A 17,297-nucleotide genomic window follows, 5' to 3' on the forward strand; every position below is an offset into this window, starting at 1 on the left:
AATTGGATCTGGGATGGCTTCCAGGCAGACATGTGCTTGTAATAAACCCCAATGAAAGAAGGTCATCAGTCCCATCAGCTATCAGCGGCTAAAAGATTGGAGTTCCTCTCCCTACTCCCCACCTCCCCCGCTCCGCTCGTTCGTCTGCTGCCGCAGTTTATTGCGTCAGGGCTAACGAGCGAGGCCTCCCAGTGACAGGTAGCCAAAACTGTACCACATTTAATAAAGCAGTGGCGTCTGGAGTCCTGGCTCGCAGCGGGGCTGCATTCTTCCATATTTCCATTCAGATATTTCTTTCCTGTCATCTCCTTGGAAGGGCCGACTCTTACTAGGGTTATGGGATCCAGGGCCAGTCCGCCTGTGATTCGCCCAAGTGACCATCCTCTCCTTGCACGTGACCACGGGCCGGCTATTCTACATCGCGGTGGATCCTGCCCTCATGCAGGCACTTTCCTGGGGGAGTGGAGGGGAGGTTTCACACTGATGAAGACCAGGAACCCCGGCTGAGGCAGCTAACTCAGCGCCAAGCAGGAATTTGAGCCTGGGGCCTTCTTGACCGCATGCCTTTGTGACGTGCGGGAGCCGGGGTAGACAACTGTGCGTGGACAAGCATAGATCCCAGGGCCGAGTCTGTGTGGAACACAGAGCCCTACGACATCCTGCCCTTCCCCTCGTCAATCCCAGCAGTGGGAGATGTGGTAAGGCTCTTGCGGTCAATGGAAGTCATTAAAATCCACATCGTAGTACGTTAGTAGAGGGGGCTGAGTCTTAAGGAGCCCATTCTGCTGACTAACTCCTCTTCTGAAGCTCTTCTGTGTCTTATTCCTACTTGGGATACGTTCTAAATCACATGTCTCACACCGCATGCACTGGCAGGCTTGAAGACAAGTTGACTGTTTGTTCAGAGTGAACTGGAGCCTCTTGCTCAGCTGAGAGTGAGTCACACACAGGCTGCCTGGTGCAAAAACAGCAGTGTATTCCCTTTCACCTAGTGTGTGCTGTTCAGCAAAGATTAGAGCTCAAGGATGCTCAAAGCCTTGGAGACGGTGCAGGGGAATTTTACCAGAATGGTACCAGGGATGAGGGTCTTCAGTTATGTGGAGAGACTGGAGAAGCTGGGATTGCTCTCCTTCGAGCAGAGAAGGTTAAGGGGAGATTTAATAGTTCAAAATCATGAAGGGTTTTGATAGAGTAAATAAGGAGAAACTGTTTCCACTGGCAGAAGGGTCGGTAACCAGAGGACACAGATTTAAGGTCACTGGCAAAAGAACCAGAGGGAAGATGAAGAGAATTTGTTTTACGCAGCGAGAATGCGCTGCCTGAACGGGCGGTGGAAGCAGATTCAATAGTAACTTTCAAAATGGAATTGGATACATACTTGAGGGGGAGAAATTTGCAGCGCTGTGGGGAAAGAGCAGGGGAGTAGGACTAATTGGATAGCACTTTCAAAGAGCCAGCACAGACACAATGGGCCGAATGGCCTCCTTCTGTGCTGTATGATTCTGTGATTCTATAATTCTCCTCGGGGGACGTAAAAGATCCCATGGCACTACTTCGAAGAAGAGCAGGAGTGTTCTGCCACCTGGTGTCCTGGCCAATATTTATCCCTCAGCCAACACCGAAAAACTGATAATTTGGTCGTCATCACATTGCTGTTTGTGGGAGCTTGCTGTGCGCAAATTAGCTGCCGTGTTTCCTACATTACAACAATGACTGCACTTCCAAAAGTGCTTCATTGACTGAAAAGCACTTTGGGACGTCCTGAGGTCGTTAAAGGCACTATATAAATGCAAGTCTTTCTTTCTATGTAGGTGCGCTATAGCTCGGAGATCACTGTTAGCCAGGCTCCATGCTGGCAGCAGGACTGCGATAAATTATCCCCTATACCCCCATATCCTGTTAGTCTTCTAATTGTTTCGCCATATTTTCTGGGCATTGAAAGTCTGCTATTGTTCCTGGGTCATTTGGCCCCTCCGTGCTCATCCTATTCCATTCATAGTACACTTATTATCCACAGTCTAAGCAAAACATGCAACACTGTACATTTGACATTGCCAAATTGAGTTTGTCTGGCCAATTTCATGACCGATTGTCTGTCTTTATTGTATTGTCAGCATGTTTCCAATCTTACCAAAAATCTTCCTGTGTCTCTTTAAACACCATCCTGCGTGCTGTGGAAAACCAAAAGAAAAGACCAGAAACACTGCAATTGTGACACAGTTAAATCTATATAATTAAAATTCTCGTGTATAATCCTTCAGCGTATTAAACCTGTGGGTAGCAAACTAAACCCGCTTGCAGCAGAGAAAAAAACATTAAAGGCCAGGAATGACGACTGAAAATCCAATGACTTCACCAGTTCGTGTGACTTTTCTCGGTCTCCAATGTTAACGTAGACGTTGCCTCTTATTTTCAAATGGGTTAAATCAAGTCCCGACTGAGCCATTGGGATGGGTCGGCCCAGAGTTGGGGAGTCGCTGCCCCTGACTCCGTCTCCCTGGAGACCTCTACCTTATATGGAAAGGTGGGGGTGGGGATGGGAGGGAGGAGTTTACGTCCCTTACAGGACAAGTCAGAAACTCCGGGAAATGGCGGGGACCAGATGCAACCAGATGTGGGCCGTTGCCCGAGGGGTTCTGCTCTTCAAGGGAGCGATCATCAAACAAACATTCGACACCGAGCCACATAAAAAGATATTAAGCTCGGTCGAAGAGGTAGGTTTTAAGGAGCGTCTTAAAAGGAGGAGAGAGAAGCGGAGAGATTTAGGGAGGGAATTCCAGAGCTTAGGACCTAGGCAGCTGAAGGCATGGCCGCCAATGGAGGAGCGATGAAAATCGGGGATGCACAAGAGGCCAGAATTGGAGAATTCTCACCTCAGATTTTGGGTTCAAGCCCCACTCCAGAGACTTGAGCACATAATGTAGGTTGAGACTTCAATGTAGTGCTGAGGGAATGTTGGAGGTATTTTTTTGGATATACAGTCTCCAAATTTTACAGCGGGCGCGCTCATGCGAACGCGATTTGCCCGCCATGCGCGATGGTCGGTATAACGTGGTAACGCTATGTACCTGAACAGACCCTAGACCCGACCTACGACCTCCAGCTCCACAGCACCAACTTCACGAGAGTGAGTAGATAACGTCACGTGAACGGCTAAATTATTTTGCCTTGCCCACTGTGGATGCCTTTGTTCCCGTGGACAACAATTCAAGACGTTCTGTTGCTCGTGGCCCTGAAAACTTTTGTGATTCACAAGAACGTTCTAGATCAAGACGGCAAGGTGAGAACTGGTGAGTAAACACAGCTGATTCTGCCCAGAATAAACGGAGCACTTAAGACGCTATAACCGGCAACTTTGAAATTGGCGTTAATGCAAAAGGTTAAAGGTTGCCACCTTTTGGCCAATATCAGCCTCAGCCTGTTTTAAACGTAGAGGTTTGAAGAGGTTGGCGACTGTATTAAGCTGAGGCTCTGTCTGTCTGTTCAGGGTGGATGTAAAAGATCCCATGGCACTACTTGAGGGAGAGCACAGAGTGCACCTTGGCTCCTTGGCTAACATCCCTCCCTCAAACAACACTAGCAGAGCAGGAAGAAAAAGGTCATTTACTTCATTGTTGCTTGTGGGATCTTGCTGTGTGCAAATTGCCTGTCACGTTTCCTAGTTCTGATGAAGGAGCTCCACTTGTAACTCTTTTTTTTCAGATGATAACGGATCTGCTCTGTGTTTCTAGCATTTTCTGTTCTTTTATTTTTAATGTAAATACTGTTTCCCAGCTAATTATTATTTGGTAAGTCTGTACTGAAAGTGGCCTCCTTACCTGGCCTCCTGCACCCACTGCCTGCAAGCTGTAGAGGGGATTGACATGTCCCAGAGCACACAGCACGCGTCCCAGAGCACACAGCACGCGTCCCAGAGCACACAGCACGCGTCCCAGAGCGCACAGCACGCGTCCCAGAGCGCACAGCACGCGTCCCAGAGCACACGTCCCAGAGCACACGTCCCAGAGCACACGTCCCAGAGCACACGTCCCAGAGCTCTCACTGTGCAGATCAGTTTTAAAGGAATGTTTTCCGAGGTAACCAAGAATTCCTGGGATAGCAGAGAGCCGCTTGAACACACCAAGGAGCTGACACACAAGAGTGAATGGTTCCCTTTTACCCAGTGCTTACTGTACATGTATAGGAGCTGATACAATGCATAAAGTAAAAGACAAGATGAATCATCACATTTTACTCAGTGTGTATTTTAGTCTATGTCCCAACATTTTCTGTTAATCCTTAATTCTTCACTGTCTATAAAATCCAGTCACCGCTATCTGACACATTCAGAGCACTGACTAGTAAACTTGTGTCCTGCAGACACACCACAGGAACTTGGTTTTTTAAAATCGTCAGGCTAAGAGATGTTTAATTTTTGATAAACCCATTGCTCCTGAACATTTTTCCTGTTTATCTGAATATGTTTACATATTTTAAAGACACTTTGCCTCTGTATAAACCTCTGGTCCCCAGTGTGCATCCTGTGTTAAGTAACAGCATGTCCCTGTGTTTCTATGGGGTGGGAGGGGCTCACATTCCTTGCTTCCATTTCAAATCGGTGTGAATCATAGAATAGAATCATAGAATGGTTACACCACAGAAGGAGACCACTCGGCCCATCGAGCCCGTGCCGGCTCTTTGTAAGAGAAATCCAGTTAGTCCCATTCCCCCACTCTTTTCCCGTAACCCTGCAAATTTGTTCCCTTCAACTATTTATCCAATTCCTTTTTGAAAGCCGCGATTGAATCTGCTTCCACCGCCCTTTCAGGCAGCACATTTCAGACCGTAACAATTCGCTGCGTAAAAAGGTTTTTCCTCATGTCGCCTTTGGTTCTTTCGCCAATCATCTTAAATCTGTGTCCTCTGGTTCTTGACCCTTCCGCCAATGGGAACAGTTTCTCTTTATTTACTTTATCTAAACCCTTCATGATTTTGAACACTTCCATCAAATCTCCTCTTAACCTTCTCTGCTCTAAGGAGAACAACCCCAGTTTCTCCAGTCTATCCAGGTAACTGAAGTCCCTCATCCCTGGAACCATTCTAGTAAATCTTTTCTGCATCCTCTCTAAGGCCTTCACATCCTTCCTAAAGTACGTTGCCCGTAATTGGACATAACACTCTGTCTTCCCCACCTTAAAATCGGTGTGCTCCCCCATTTTAAATCGGTGTGCTCCCCCATTTTAAATCAGTGACAGCCAATTTGCACACAGCAAGCTCCCACAAACAGCAATGTGATGACGACCAGATCATCTGCTTTTAGGTGTTGGTGGAGGAATAAATATTGGCCAGAACACAGGGAAGAACACCCCTGTTCTTCTTCGAAATAGTGTCATGGGATCTTTTACATTCACCTGAGAGGGCAGACTGCACATCCGAAAGATTGCATCTTCGGCAGTGCAGCCCTCCCTCAGTACTGCACTGCGAGTGTCAGCATAGATTTTGTGCTCAAGTCTCTGGGGTGGCCGAGCAGGCACAGGACATCCTGTCCAGCTGGACCGTCCCCCCACCAACTTGTCCCAGGTGGAAAAGTTCCTGAGGAGGAACTCCGACCACCACAAGGCTGTCAGACAGTGGTCGACACGAAACGTTCTGAGAGTCCTGCAAGGAAAGGAGAGGGTGGACTCGATCGGGCTTTTCCCCAATCAGACGGTCGATGCCATTTGGCAGAATGTCGCGTCTCCAGAAATGACAAACAGGCACCAGGATGTAGCCTGGATGGTGGTGAGAAAGACCCTCCCAGTGCGGTCTTTCCAACACGCACAGAATCTCAGCAGCACCGCGAGCTGCCCTCGAGGCTGTGGCGGGGAGGAGACCATCTCCCACCTCCTGATGGGCAGCCCCTTCGCGCAGAGGGTGTGGAGAGAGATGCGTTGGTATCTGACCCGGTTCATCACCAACAGTTTGGTGACACAGGGCGCTGTGCTCTATGGACTGTTCCCCGGGACGCACACCGTGACACAACACCTGCGGCTGGAAAACCATCAACTCGGTGAGGGAGGCCCTTTGGTCCGCCCGAAACCTGCTGGTCTTCCGGCTGAAGGAGCTGCCCATGACCGAGTGTTGCCGACTGGCACACTCCGAGGTCCAGGAGTACGTGCTGCGGGATGCACTGAGGTGAGGTGCGGCCTACGCAAAAGCCGTATGGGGAAAGGCCACCCCACCTTGTATTGTACACCATGAATCATAAGAAATACTGTGATAAATTGTAATATTGAGATCACTGTGTGCAATCTGTAATGTATTGGTTTGAATTGTATGGTTTGGAATTGTGATATTTTCATTGAACTTTAAATTCGATGAAATAAAGTATCTTTTGAAATTTAAAAAAAGGGACCTGTCCCCATGAACTTCTAACTCAGAAGCAAAGGTGCAACCGACTAAGCCACAGTGATAAGTAATAAAGTTTTTCTTATTGCTGGTGACAAAATCTTGCCATTGATTTAGGAACATAGGAACAGGAGTAGGCCATTCAGCCCCTCGTGCCTGCTCTGCCATTTGATAAGATCATGGCTGATCTGTGATCTAACTCCATATACCTGCCTTTGGCCCATATCCCTTAATACCTTTGGTTGCCAGAAAGCTATTTATCTCAGATTTAAATTTAGCAATTGAGCATCATTTCACTAGGATTGATGTTGTACCACTTACGATTTGGGATGCAGTAACCTTTCGACCTTTCTCTCCTCCTCTGTTGAAGGGACTCATGGTACGGTTCTGCAGACGCAGAGTGAGACGCAGACACCGTGTGTGAGTGCCAACGGCTTATTAGACCAGGGAAAGCACCACATGAGCTCACTCCCGCTCTCGGCCGGTGACCACCTCTTGAGTAGGGATAGCGATCGGGAGCAGGGACCCTGGCTGATTCTTCCTCTCCCCTCAACCAGGACTGCTGCGATCTAAAGCAGCGATCCCCCAACTATAGCCCTGGGCACAGATGGGGAATGCAAAGTGAGATATTATGGTCTGTTTGGCTCCATGCCTTGTACCCCTACCAGAGAGCTGTGGGTTAGAAACAGGTCAATGTCCAAACATTATAAAAAAAAGCAGCTTTATCTGAAGTTGGAACAGTGACAATCATTTCATGGTATTATCGGGAAGCACTTGATGGGAATTTAATTGTCTTTTGTTACCATTTTATTGGAGGGGATTTTATTTTCAACTAGAAATAAAAACTAGGGAATTTCAACAGGCATGTGAGAGACAAGTAATTCAGGAAACTTGATTTCTGGGATCCTGATCAGTACATGTAGCAATAAATAAAAAATGGGATGAGTCACCAGGTAATTTCCAGCATGTAGCAATATATTTGTGCTGAGTTTATCAGCTGAGAACTGAATCCAAAATCAGCACACATACACTGGCGGAATAGGTCCATATGGGCAAATCAAAAAGTTTAGGTACAGTTAATTCTGAGTAAACCTACACTTGTTCCGGGCACAGAATTCTAATGGACTAAACCATTTCCCATTCACTCCTTGTGTATAGAGTTCCGATGGATTAAAACCCGTTCCCATTCACTCCCTGTGTATAGAATTTCGATGGATTAAAACCCATTCCCATTCACCCTTTTGCTCTTCCCTAGATGGCTGCACTGTCATTTTGTCGTCACCCTGGTAACATTCCAATACGAATATAACAACAACTTGTATTTATATAGCGCCTTTAACATAGTAAAATATCCCAAGGTGCTTCACAGAGCGTAATCAGACAAAAACTGACACCGAGCCAAAGAAGCAGACATTGGTAGGTTTTTAAGGAGCACCTTAAAAGGTGGAGAGAGAGGTAGAGAGGTGGAGAGGTTTAGGGAGGGAGTTCCAGAGCTTAGGGCCTAGACGCCCGAAGGCACGGCCGCCAATGGTGGAGCGAAGGGAGTGCACAAGAAGCCAGAAATGAAGGAGCGCAGAGATCTCGGTGGGTTGTAGGGCTGGAGGAGGTTACAGAGATAGGGAGGGGCGAGAGCATGAAAGGATTTGAGCACGAGGATGAGGATTTTAAGAATCGAGGCGTTGCCAGACCGGGAGCCAATGTAGGTCAGCGAACACAGGGGTGATGGGTGAACGGGACTTGGTGCGAGTTAGGATACGGGCAGCAAAGTTTTAGGATGAGCTCAAGTTCATGGAGGGCACACTATATAGCTTAATACAAATATTCACCAGTGAAAAGGAGGAGGGTTCCTTCCCCTCTGAAGAAAGTAGGCATTGCCAATAGAGAATGATGGGAATCTGAGGTAAAAAGTCACCATGAGGCAGCAGAGCAGTTTAGAAATTTAATTAAAAAGCATTTGGTTTTGGTTGTGTGCATTTTTCACTTGTACTGTTAGTTAAACTGCGGACAGAAAGATTGGACCGGGTGTGGGAGAAATGTTTCTAAACTGGATGGTTGTACCTTCAGTTGATAGGAATTAGGATCTGGGGTGTTACAATTGACTTTTGTGGCCCTGGGCTAGGGAGCAGGGGATCAAAATCAGACAGGTTCCTGCTCACTATTCCAGTGACGCTCGCTGGTAAATGCGCGTGGGCGGCAGTTGAGTGAAGGCAGGATCAGGCTTGACCCTGATGTCCGCCATGGTTGAATATCTTGTCAACACTCCCTGTCTGATTAATGGCTACTAAGGTGGGGCACCAGAGTGCTGCTGTCACCCATGGAACTGTATCCCAGCATGGGGCAGAGGAGGATGGAAGAAATTGAGGAAACAAAAGGAAAGAAAATGTTTCTTGTCAAATTATTTGTATGTTTACCACAGTAGAGTGCAGCCGGAATCAGAAATTGACTTATCACCTTTTACTATTGAGGAAGAGATTCAGAACTGATAAAGTTTGATTGAGCTGGGAATTCACGCTTGCTATATAAATACAAGTTGTCGTTGCTAGGTTTTCATGTCCTGATTGTGTCTATAACTGACTGGCACAATAATTTTCCCTTCAATTTTCTCCACCCCTCTCTTGCACCAACTTGTACTGGGTAGAGATCCACGTGTGCTGGTGGGCCTCTGGTATCTTGCTCGAGTGACCAGCCTCCATGAGTGTCGACAAGCTCGTCTGTCTTGGGTTCGGAGTGGGGGAGGGGATGGATTATTACAGCTGAGCCCAATCCCGCACTTATCCAATATCCAGCAAGGTTGACCGGATACTGATCAAGAGCGGGAATCCTGGATTCCTACTTCCCATGAACTCTAATCTTGTGTGACAGCCTCTTGTGCGGCACCTTATTAAATACCTCCCCCACCACCAAGTCTCTGAGACCAATTGTACTGGGATCAGGAATTGAACCTGGAATCTTCATGGGAACATTGGAACAGGAGGAGGCCATTCAGCCCTTCGAGCTTGTTCTGCCATTTAATTAGATCATGGCTGATCTGTATCCTAACTCCATTTACCTGCCTTTGATACCCTTACCTAATAAAAAATTTATCGATCTCGGTCTTGAAAGCTCCAAATGTCTCCCAGCATCCATAACTTTTTGGGGGAGAGAGTTCCAGATTTCCATTACCTATTATGTGAAAAAGCACTTTTTGATTTCCCTCTGAAATGGCCTGGCTCTGATTTTAAGATTGTGCCTTCCCCCCCTCGCTGTTCTTGAATCCTCCACCAGAGGAAATGGCTTCTCTGCATCTACCTTATCGAATGGTTTGTGTCTGGTCTGTATGTCTCTGTTCCACATGGGCTATACCAACTGAGTCACTGGGAGAGGGTGGCAATTATTGGTTAAAGGTAGTTCTGGTCTCCAACTCCTCCTGGGATTCTGTTTCCCAGCCATCATCCACACTTTGAGGGTTGGTGAGTGATCCACCTCACTGCTTCTGCCAACCTCTCTCTGTAGCTGACGATCAGGATATATGGCAGCAGTTCAGAGCATGACCTGCCATTGTACGTTCTTATTTTTGTTCTCTCTCTTCCTGTGAGGAATCACCTGGTGTCCATTTAGCACCTCATGATGGAGATGGCCGAGATCAATGACTCTATAGGATGGGGATCACGTGTTCTGGGCCTGTGCTAGTATCATAGTACGTTACAGCACAAAAGAAGGCCTTTCGGCCCATGCTACAACACTCAGCACCTCGACTTCACTGACTCCGCATGTAGGAATAACTGATGTAAGTTTTGCACACTTACTTCCCGTCACACTTTCCCCATCATCCCTACCGTTGCAAAACAGCCTGAGCGCCAACTCACTCTGAGCAATGCCACAGGAAAACTGCGAGGCCTATCTATCTCCAGGGCAAAGTTCTGTTTTATGTTCACACTCATAAAACCAACCAACGCTGCTTAATATGACAGACTATTGGGTTTTGGAGTGAGTGAATGGTAAGGCTGGACGGTTGCATGAAACAGTTCAGTTCTCCACCATGGGATCTTTTACCTCCACCGGAGAGGGCAGACAGGGCCTCGGTTTAACATCTCGTCCAAGAGACAGCACCTCCAACAGTGCAGCACTCCCTCAGTACATGCATTGGAGTATCAGCCTGGATTTTGTGTTCAAGTCTCTGGAGTGGGACTTTGAACCTATAAACCTTCTGACTCAGAGGCAGGGGCACTACCCACTTATGGAAGCCTGCAGTGAGCAGCTGAAGCTGTTTTGAACCACAATAAATCTGGTTTGCTTTTCATTTATCATTCGATGCTGGATTATTGGAAACCCCGACAACAGCACGACAGAACACACTTATGATGATTCCCCCTCCTTCGATGTAGACAGCCTCCTCGGTGTGCTGGGCCTATTGTTTTAAAACAGTGATGTGCTGATGCCATGTTTCAAGGGCTCCCAGTCTGCTTACACTCCAAGCTGCTCCACAGTAAATACGTGAGCTAACGCACAAGGACCAAAACCTCCTGTCAGCGTTCGTTCTGATACTTACATTGACTGCAAAAGAACTGCCACAAAACCAAACCCCTGAAGCAACTCGTTGAGATGAATGTGCATTTCCGCATGAGGCTGTATCAGCTGTGCTACCTTGACAGCTCAATCAAACAATTGATCATACTGCCGGTTAAAGCTTTGTACACTCGAGGGCTAAAGGAATTTTCCTGTGTTTATATACAGTGCTGCTTATGAATCTATTAACTTTGTACTGAGTTAATGAAATTTAGCACAATGATTAATCAACTTTTTATTAAATATTTTGAACAAAAGCAGGGGAGTTCTCCCGGGTGCCCTGGCCAATATTTATACCTCAATCAACATTGCTAAAACACAGATTATCTGGTCATTATCACATTGCTGTTTGTGGGATCTTACTGTGCACAAATTGGCTGCCGCATTTCCTACATCACAACAGTGACCAGACTTCAAAAGCACTTTATTGGCTGTAAAGCACTTTGGGACATCCTGAGGTCGTGACAGGCGCTATATAAATGCAAGTCTTTCTTTTTATGAAGCTATGCCGCCCCGGCTCCCCTCTCCCTCTCCCTCCCCCTCCCTCCCTCTCCCCCCCCCTCCCCCCCTTTCCTCCCCCCTCCCTTCCCCCCCCCCCCTCCCTTCCCCCCCTCCCTCCCCCCCTCCCTTCCCCCCCTCCCTTCCCCCCCTCCCTTTCCCCCCTCCCCTTTCCCCCCTCCCCTTCCCCCCCCTTCCCTTCCCTTCCTTCCCTTCCCTTCCCCCCCCGCTGTGTATTGAGATACTAAGAAATGCATGAGTGTAGCTGGGGGAGGGGGGGGTTGATTCTCTCTCCTTGTGGGGTAGGGACTCTGCTCATGATTGCCCCCATGGCATGTAAAGGGCACAAAATGGACTTTCCACCAGGCCATTTCTCAGCTTGTTTTTACCATGGAGCCTCTCAGAGGGGTGGGATTAATCAGTGTCATCTGCTGCCCACTAATTATTTTTTTAAACAAAGTAGTGTGAAGTCAGCCCCAAACTGAGTTCGGAGCCCCATATCCTGTCCATCACCAGGACTGTCCTCTACTAAATCCGGCCAGTGCTGACCCAAGAGCAAATAAAGACATTACACAGAACTATCCAATTCACGTATAAGCTTGACTGTAGAACTTTTCCTACCGATTCAATGAATCCAAATGCACTTATAGAATCCTAGAATCATAGAATGATACAGAACAGAAGGAGGCCATTCGGCCCATCGTGCCAGTGACAGCTCTTTGAAAGAGATACCCAATGAGACCCACTCCCTTGCTCTTTCCTCGTAGCCCTGTAGGTTTTTCCCCTTTAAGTATTTATCCAATTCCCTTTTGAAAGTTACTATTGGGTACGTCCACCGGCCTGTCAGGCAGCGCATCCCAGATCATAACAACTCGCTGCGTTTAAAAAAAAATGTTTTCCTCATGAAGTTTAGTGAAGTTCTCAGCATTGGAAAATTCAGATCATTTTATAAAAGGGTACTTATTTGAATTGATCTTTAGAAATTCTAAGTAGGACAACCAGCAAGAGGGGGGGGGGGGGAAATCGGGCAGGGGGGGGTTGCTGTAATACTTGGGATTTATCTAACCCTGCAGTCGGCTTCCAGCTTACTTCCAGTTCTCTCCGTTGCCCACAGGTGTGCGGAGAACAATGCACTGACTGCGTCCCTTACAAACAGGAACTCCTCGGGACTGCCCGGCACAGCTTGAATGAGCTCCTGCTGTTTATTCTAAGGTCTGGGGGAGGGGGGCTTTTTAAAGTCGCAGCCCAGAATCATTTTCACATGCTTGATCTGATCTCTCTCTCTAGGACATTCCTGACTTTTCACACGTCCCAAATCTCAATATCCTGTTTGTGACCTGCTATTTGGAGTTTACTATTCTCCTAAATACAGCCCGGTGTATTGTAAGAAATGTCCTTCAAATTCACCAACACCGCACTGGAGAACTTTATTCCTCCCTCGCCCTCCTTCCCCATCACAATCCTACTGAGACTCTCTGTTCCTTTCACTTCTGCCCCACTGAGGTTACTAAAGGTCGCCTGCAAAACTTACCTATAAGGCCCTCCGCTTCCAAAGAAAGAACGAACTTGCATTTACATAATTTAAGATAATCGGTAAAACAACCAGAGGGGGGGGGGAGATGAGGAGACTTCTTTTTTTAACGCAGCGAGTTGTTATGATCTGGAATGCACTGTCTGAAAGGGCGGTGGAAGCAGTAACTTTCAAAAGAGAATTGGATAAATACTTGAAGGGGAAAATTTGAAAGGCTATTGGGAATAGAGCAGGGGAGCGGGACTAATTGGATAGCTCTTTCAAAGAGCCAGCATAGGCACAATGGGCCGAATGGCCTCCTTCTGTGATGTATGATTCCATAGCTGGATGTCCCAAAGCACTTTACAGCCAACAAAGTACAATTTTCTTTCTTGAAGACACTGACTTGCTGGGATACAATATAATATCACAGTAGGAGGCCATTCGTGCCTGTACTGACTCTTTGAAAGAGCTATCCAATTAGACCCACTCCCCTGCCCTTTCTCCATAGTCTTGTAATTTTTTCACAGTTACCAGGTTCCCTTCCTCCCTGATAAGCTCCTCGCTGCCAGTCTTGGATGCTAACGGGAGCTGCTGCTGCTTCACTCTGGGAGCAGGAATTCCAAGTCCAAGGATAAAAGGTGCTGCAAGATCCAGAATTCTCTGCTCACGCGGCAGAATCCCAGGGCGAAGGCAGCCAGCGGCATCGTGTAGGAGCCTGGGCCGGCAGTGAGGAGGACGCTGGGGGGCAGAGCATCAGGTAATATTCCCCCACCCCAGGGTACAGCAACCCGTTTTAGGCCCGGCTTCTCTACTTAAGGAGGGAGAAACGGGAAAAGGGCAACTCAGAAGTCACAGCGCGGCTCAAACTACAACAGCTGATTGGCCACTTTAAGCACAGGGTAGATACACCTGCCGCTTGGGGTTGCCAACTCTGGTTGGCCATATTCCTGGAGGTTTCACCACATAGAAACATAGAAAATTTACGGCAAAGGAGGCCATTCGGTCCATCGCGTCTGTGCTGGTCGAAATAGAGCTACCCAGCCTAATCCCACTTTCCAGCACTTGGTCCGTAGCCTTGTAGGTTACTGCACTTCAAGTGCATATCCAAGTACTTTTTAAATGTGATGAGGGTTTCTGCCCCTACCATCCTTTCAGGCAGTGAGTTCCAGACCCCCACCACCCTCTGGGTGAAAACATTTTTCCTCAACTCCCCTCTAATACTTCTACCTATTACTTTAAATCTGTGCCCCCTGGTTATTGATCTCTCTACTAAAGGAATTAGGCCCTTCATAATTTTATACACCTCAATTAAATCTCCCCTCAGCCTCCTCTGTTCCAAAGAAAACAACCCCAGCCTATCCAATCTTTCCTCATAGCTAAAATTCTCCAGTCCTGGCAACATCCTTGTAAATCTCCTCTGTTCCCTCTCAAGTGCAATCACATCTTTCCTGTAATGTGGTGACCAGAACTGTACATGGTACTCAAGCTGTAGCCTAACTATTGTTTTATACAGTTCTAGCATAACCTCCCTGCTCTTATATTCTATGCCTTGGCTAGTAAAGGAAAGTATCCTGTATGTCTTCTTAGCCATCTTGTCTACCTGTCCTGCTACCTTCAGGGATCTGTGGACATGCACTCCAAGGTCCCTCTCTTCCTCTACACCTCTCAGTATCCTCCCATTTATTGTGTATTCCATTGCCTTGTTTGCCCTCCCCAAATGCATTACCTCACACTTCTCCGGATTGAATTCCATTTGCCACTTTTCTGCCCACCTGACCGGTCCATTGATATCTTCCCGCAGTCTACAGCTTTCCTCCTCACTATCAACCACACTGCCAATTTTGTATCATCTGCAAACTTCTTAATCATGCCCCCTAACACTCAAGTCTAAATCGTTGATATATACCACAAAAAGCAAGGGACCGAGTACTGAGCCCTGCGGAACCCCACTGGAAACAGCCTTCCAGTCACAAAAACACCCGTCGCCCATTACCCTTTGCTTCCTGCCACTGAGCCAATTTTGGATCCAATTTGCCACTTTCCCTTGGATCCCATGGGGCTTGTACTTTTTTGACCAGTCTGCCATGTGGGAGCTGATCAAAAGCCTTGCTAAAATCCATGTAGACGACATCAAACATCAACCCTCTCTGTTACCTCCTCAAAAAATCCAGTCAAGTTAGTCAGACACAACCTTCCCTTAACAAATCCATGCTGACTGTCCTTGATTAATCTGTGCCTTTCTAAATGACGATTAATACTGTCCCTCAGAATTGATTCCAATAATTTGCCCACCACCGAGGTTAGACTGACTGGCCTGTAATTACTCGGTCTATCCCTTTCTCCCTTTTTAAACAACGGTACAATGTTAGCATTCCTCCAATCCTCCGGCACCACGCCTATTGCCAGGGGGGAATCGGAAAATGATGGTCAGAGCCTCCACTATTTCCTCCCTTGCTTCTTTTAATACATTTCATCCGGGCCTGGCGATTTATCTACTTTCAAAGATGCTAAATCCCTTAATACTTCCTCTCTCACTATGTTTATCCCATCCAATATTTCACACTCCTCCTCCTTAACTACAATCGCTGCATCGTCCCCCTCTTTTGTGAAGACAGATGCAAAGGATTCATTAAGAACCAGACCCACATCTTCCACCTCCACATATAGGTCACCTTTTTGATCTCTAATAGGCCCTACTCTTTCCTTAGTTAGCCTCTTGCTCTTTATGTGTTTACAAAACATTTTTTGGGTTCTCCTTCTGCCTCCAACTGCCCCGCCCCGCCCCCGCATCCCCACCATTGTTCGCCCGACATGTCCATACTCGAGGGATCAATTTGACTATCTTAACCAACACCACCAAAAACACTGGGTTTGCACATGCGGGATCTTGCTGTGCGCAAAATTGACTGCCGCTTTTGCCTACATAGCAGTGACCACATGGCATTGGGCTTGTTGTCAGCCATGGCTCAGTGGATAACACTCTTACTTCTGATTTAGGAAAGGTCATGGGTTCAAATCCCAACTCCAGAGACTTAAGCACGTAAAATTTAGCTGACGTTCCCAGTGCAGTACTGAGGGAGTGCTGCGTTGTTGGAGGTGCCGTCTTTCAGATGAGATGTTAAACCGAGGCTCTGTTTTCTCGGCAGGATCTAAAAGATTTCATGCCAATATTTGAAGAAGAGCAGCAGAGTTCTCCCTGATGGACTACATTTATCCCTCAACCAAATCAGATTAATTGGTCATTTTTTCCCCTTTGCTGTTCGTTAGATCTTGCTGTGCACAAACTAGCTGTGGCGTTTGCCTACAAAATATCAGTGGCTACACTTTTAAACGTACTTCATTGACTGTGAAACATTTTGGGATGTTCATGACCTCAGGACGCCAATGAAGTACTTCTGAAGTGTAGTCACTTGTGATGTAGGAAATGCGGCAACTAATTTGTGCACAGCAAGCTCCCACGTTACATTACCAGATATTGTGTGGACAAAGTCACCCTCTAATTTCTAGGGAGCAAGAGCTCGTTACAGGAGTGGTCACTGGCGCGGAGCACGAGAGAAATCTCTGACCAAGTCCTTAAAAACATAGCCGGAACATTCCATCCCAGCTCTGCTAAAAATACAGCTTTTAAAAAAAGCAAAATATAGTAGGAAATGTAACATTTGCCAGATTCTGTGCAGGACCCGCCATGAGGATCTGTCCTTACTTTGTTTTTTCCTTTTGCCTCTTTAGGTCTTGCTGCTCCCACGCCACGCACCCACCATCCCCCATTGGGAAGGAGACTTGTTCCCAGGCTTCTACGCAGGCAGTTTCAGGCACCTGTGAGACCCATGGCTGACGGTGAATGCTACCGCCTCCTCCAGCCAAGGGTTGCCAACTCTGGTTGGCCGTATTCCTGGAGGTTTCATCACATGACCCCCTGCCACCAACCACGCTCCCGCCATTGGCTGTGGGGCAGGCAGGGCCCCGTGACCCTCACGGGGCCCCTCCTTCCCCACGGCCAATCGGAAAGCGAACAGACCCTTCGTTACCAGATGGCATGATTCTTGACTGTCTTTTTGTCCCCCCATCTTCAATATTTTAATAACTAATAAATAGAAGTGAACAAAGAAGGTGAAAAAACACACCTTTTTTTTTTAATGCTCCTACGATTTTTCTCCCCGAGTGTTGGGCGTAGCTGTGTCCAGGAGATTAATCTACAATTCCTGGAGACTCCAGGCCAATCCTGAAAGGTTGGCAACCCTACTCCAGCCTAGGGAAGAGGCCAGATATTGGCCCGAGAGAGGCAGGAGCCAGAAACTCGGCAAACAGACAGATTGGCTAGGTTTTCTGATTTTGGGGCGAAGCTTCGCACGAGAAATTCAGACGCAGAGGCCAA

General features: G+C 47.3%; 1 protein-coding gene across 2 annotated transcripts in view; it reads right to left on the reverse strand.

The window, feature by feature from the left end:
- LOC137305635 (tumor protein p53-inducible protein 11-like) overlaps nucleotides 1-17,297 on the reverse strand; it is a 71,178-nt gene that overhangs the window by 53,251 nt on the left and 630 nt on the right. Inside the window, exon 1 of one of the 2 annotated variants that reach the window (XM_067974518.1) lies at nucleotides 16,626-16,735. The exons of the other annotated variant lie outside the window; for it this stretch is intronic. The gene's annotated coding sequence lies outside the window, so the exon portion shown is untranslated. Of the gene's footprint in view, nucleotides 1-16,625; nucleotides 16,736-17,297 lie in introns of those variants that run through there. 2 annotated transcript variants of the gene reach the window in all.

This window comes from Heptranchias perlo, chromosome 40 (assembly GCF_035084215.1).
Source record: "Heptranchias perlo isolate sHepPer1 chromosome 40, sHepPer1.hap1, whole genome shotgun sequence".
In the NCBI taxonomy this organism is placed as follows: Eukaryota; Metazoa; Chordata; class Chondrichthyes; order Hexanchiformes; family Hexanchidae; genus Heptranchias; species Heptranchias perlo.